The sequence below is a fragment of the Cynara cardunculus genome (assembly GCF_001531365.2).
Source record: "Cynara cardunculus var. scolymus isolate 2C chromosome LG 10, CcrdV1, whole genome shotgun sequence".
NCBI lineage: Eukaryota > Viridiplantae > Streptophyta > Magnoliopsida > Asterales > Asteraceae > Cynara > Cynara cardunculus.
The window spans coordinates 15,034,861-15,039,760 of record NC_037537.1 but is presented as its reverse complement, the minus strand read 5'-3'; positions in this window follow the sequence as shown (position 1 = coordinate 15,039,760).

Genomic DNA, 4,900 nt, shown 5'->3' with positions numbered 1-4,900 from the left:
TTGCTACACCCCTAGAACCTGCTATGAGCCAAAGCTCAAAAGCATTGCACTCACTATGTTATGTAAAAAACTCAAGGTTGGTTGTGATAATGAATATTATTTGTTAGAAACTAGTTTATGCATCGGTAATGATATGTTTTAGAATTCAGAATGTATGACTAATTTAGTGTCTGCACATGATAAGCATCCATTGATCAAGGAATTTGTCTGCACATGACAAGCATCCATAAGTCATACCAAAAGAAAGGCATTTAAGCATTCATGGATGTTATGGGCTCAAAAAATTTAGTTGTCCAAATTTGACCACTATATGTTTATATTCTATAAATTTACTCTTATATCTCACTGAAATTTGTCAAAATATGGTTTCATGTGACCCCTTGGGATCCTTAGCAGGTAAGACCATGGTTGAAGCTCTTCTTGTCTGGTCTATTTGTGTGTTTATATATTGACCCTTCTATCATCTAAAACAAAGGTCTAACATCTAACATCTCATATAGATGCTCTTTTGCTATCAAGTATCCAAAGTGGTATTTGCCAACCTCCCTGTTAGGATAGGCCATGAATTTTCTTTGTTTATGTATATAGATTGAAAAACTGGCAGTTGAGGTTTAAGGGACATAGGCGTGTTGCAAATTCAGTTCTTATTTCCTGGAAAACATGATGTGCAGTATGAACATGTTTCTTCAGCATAAATGTTGTTAGGGGAATTTTTAGAAAAGCAGATTGAATATACATATTGAGTTTAGAACTAACCTGATACTCATTGCAATGTGATATAACATATTCAAACCCTAAAAACACAAAAGGAGAAATTTTAGAAAAGCTCTAAAACCACAAAAAATCGAGTTGATGAAGAAGAAATACAAAAAAAATTACATACCTAAGACCAGATAACATCGATGTAGGAGATTGGTGACAACGATTGAGGGAAGATTTGCAAGAAGAATTCGTCGATTGAGATTGAGGAAGCCGATTGTTGAGTTGAAGAAGTCTGTTGGGAAATTGAGAAATTGAGGAAGCCAATTGTTGATTAGGCGCCGATTGAAATCCCAAATTGAGTTTTAAAAAATAAAGTGTTTAATATTTTCCATGCATTTGATTACATGTCAATTTCTATTCCACATCATTTGTTTAAATTACATGTCATTCTCAGTTTACCGGTTACCTAAAGTATAGGTAACCTAGGTACTTGAAAGTTTGAGATTTCACATCCTAGGTATCAAAATGAAGGTTTTGAAAGTATGTTACCCCAGATAGGAATAAAACTAAAGTACGTTACATTTTTATGCAATTTGCCCTTTTGTAAATGTTTGAAAATGCTCATCTCTAACCAACAATAACATATGTGGCACGTTATGTTAAGGGCATATAAAAATGGTGGTGTTTCATCTTCAATCAAACATCAACCCCTAAAATTATAGACATTACTAGAAAACAAGGTATCAACAACGGAAAAAAATCTCTCGCTGATCAGCGAGGGAAAGGTCAAAAACTAGTTTCCTCGCTGATCAGCGAGGGATCAACGAGGGAATTGGCCAAAAAAAGTTTTCCTTGATGATCAGTGAGGGATCAACAAAGGAATTGGCCAAAAACAATTTCCGTCTCAGCGAGGGAAAGTCCAAAAAACAGTTCCCTCCTTGTCGAATATTGAATATTTACAGGTAACGGAGTTGAGAGAGAAGTTGGCAAGGGTAGAGGAGGAACTGGAGACCGAACGGAAGCGTAGGCCAGATTTGGAGGCCAGATAAGTTGCCTCGTTGGCCGAACAGGCCAGACAAGCTGCTGCATTAGCCGAACAAACTGCTAATCAGAGCATTTTTCTGCGTTTATGCGACAGTCGGGATACGTTTCCCCCCTCCCCTATCTCCCGATAGTTAGATTGTATGACTTTGAACATTAAATTGTATGAATTAGATATTTTAAATTGTATGAATTGGATATTTTAAATTGTATGAACCGGTTAGTTTCAATTTGTTCACAGTCTTGATTTGTTATTTATGATCAGGTTTTGTATAAAGAAATATATGAATTATGTAATTATAAATTATTTATTTTTAGATTAATAAACATTAGCGACGAATTAGCGAGGGAAAATTTGTCGGTAAAAGTCCATCCACATCCCATCGCTAAAAGCTTCTCTCGCTGATTCGTCGCTGAAAGGTCCCCCCTCACTGATCCGTCGCTGAAAGTTTCCCTCTCTGATCCATCGCTGAAAGGTTCCCTCGCTGATCCATCGCATGAAAGGTTCCCTCATTGTCCATCGCTGCAAGATTCCCTCGTTGATCCATCGCTAAAAGGTTCTCTCGTTGATCTGTCGCTAAATTACGTCGTTGATCCGTCACTGATAGCATTACCTACGAGCTTTTGACCGACGGACTATCAACGAAGGAACACCCTTTTTTCCGACATATCAGCGAGGGAATTTTCCCTCGTTGATACTCTTCATTGTAATGAGAGGTTTTTAAAGTTGGCCTCTATATTTGGAGGTCAATAAAGTTGGTCTCTATAAATGATATATTAATATAATATTTTGTTTTTATAACTATATATTGAGTAAATTACAAATTTTGTCCCTTTGGTTTGATGTTGATTACGATGAGGATCCCTGAGCCCTAAAATTCATGGATAGAGTCCATGTGGTTTCACTTTCGTTACGGAGGATGTCCTTAAGACTAACTTTTGTTAAAAGATTTCATTAAGTCAGGGGTATTTTTGTTATTTTACCCTTTTATTTATTTTATATTAAAATTGTTATAACTGGTTTAATTGGTGAAAAGTTTGGGGTTATTTATGAAATTCGTATGAAAGATGAGAGGTGAAATTTTGATAAACATTTTAAAAGTTTTAACTCCACTGCCTCATGTGGATATATTTATTTACATGCATGTGCCTTCTTTTCTTTTTCTATCAAAATTTGAAATTGGTGTGTATTTTAGTTCCTGGTTCAAGCTAACAGAAGACGAAGAAGAAGAAGAAACTGATTACGTGATTTTATCTGATTAATTATTGTTGTTTAAAGTCTTCAATCTAATTGTTTTACAAGGTAAGTTTTAAAAGCTTTATTTGATATGCTCTTAATAATAAATTGTATGGTTTCGTACGTGGGGTGTTTTTGAACGATTATGTGCTATTTATTAGCATAATTTTGGGTTTGATTATATTATTATCAACTGATTGGAACAAAATGGCATAAGCAGGAGGGGTGTATATTTTAAAATAAGGGTGACATAATCAGGATATGTGTATATTTTGGAATAAGAGTGACATAATCAGGAGAAATGTATATTTTGAAATAAGGGTGACATAATCAGGAGAGGCGTATATTGGGATAAGGGTGACATATTCAACAGTTCAATAAATGAAACTTTGATCATATTTGTTACCATTCTCACATCTTTGGGATGAGAGGACTTTGGGTTATCACATCTTTGGGACGAGAGAACTTTGGGTTGTCGCATCTTTGAGACGAGAGAACCTTGTCGCATCTTTGGGACGAGAGAACTTTAGATTATCGCATCTTTGGCACAAGAGAACATTGTCGAATCTTTGGGACAAGAGAACCTTGGGTTGTCTCAACTTTGGGACGAGAGGAGTTGGGTTGTCTCGTCTGTATGGTGTGACAAAATTAGGTTCAATGCGATATTTGTTGTTCATATGTTGATTCTCAATGATTGGTTTTTCCAAAACTGTTTTACTGACTTTCACCTTGTAATAGCAATCAAGGGGATTACTCACTAGACCTTATGGTCTAACCCTCGTTTTGTTTTCAAAAATGTGCATTACAGGTCAGGCTCATGTGGAAGGTAAAGAGAAGGGAAATATGTGAAGAGAATTTTTAATGTTTTATACATGTGGATTTTTTAGAAGCTGAACTTATACATGTACTTGATGGTTAAGAGAAGGGTCAGAAGATTTTGTGGTATATGGTGATGCTTCAAAGTTGGGTCTGAGTTGTGTTTTGATGCAACAGGGAAAATTCATTGTCTATGCTTCCAGACAATTGAAAGATCATAAAATACCCTAAACATGATATGGAACTTGTAGTTGTTGTTTTTGCCTTGAAGATTTGGAGACATTATTTGTTGGGAACTAAATGTCAGATTTATACAAATCACAAAAGTCTTTAACATATTTTTAATCAAAAGGAGTTAAACATGAGGCAACGACGATGGATATAATTGGTTAATAATTATGACTGCGAGATTCTTTATCATCCTGGAAAGACAAATGTGGTGACTGACGCACTCAGTCAAAAAGAAAAGAATAGAATAATCAAAGATATTGCCTTGCGAGCTAATCTAATCCCGAACATTATTGATGAACTATTCAGATGTCAAAATGAAGCTGTGAAAGTAGAAAATGTAAAAGTAGAAAGAATTGGAGGAATGAAAACAAATATGGTAAACGACAATCGTGGAATTTTATGCTTTGAAGGCAGAATTTGGGTACCTTGTTTTGGTAACAAACGAGAAATGATATTGAATGAAATCCACAAGTCTCGGTATTTATTTCACTCGGGTACTAACAAGATGTACAGAGATTTGAATCTATTTTACTTGGGTGGTCGGGATTAAAAAAGGATATTGCACGATACGTAGAACGATGTTTGATGTGTTTGCAAGTAAAGATAGAATATCAATGACCCTATGGAGATTTACAATCGTTAGAAATTCCAACGTGGAAGTGGGATAATATTACAATGGATTTCATAACGAAGCTACCAAGAATTTTGATATCGTATAATGCTATGTGGGTGATTGTAGATCGTTTGACAAAGTCTGCACACTTCTTATCGATTAAAGAAACATATTCTTTAGAAAGACTTGCAAGATTGTATATTGATAAGATCATAACTCGACACAGTGTCCCATTGTCAATCATATCAGATAAGACAATG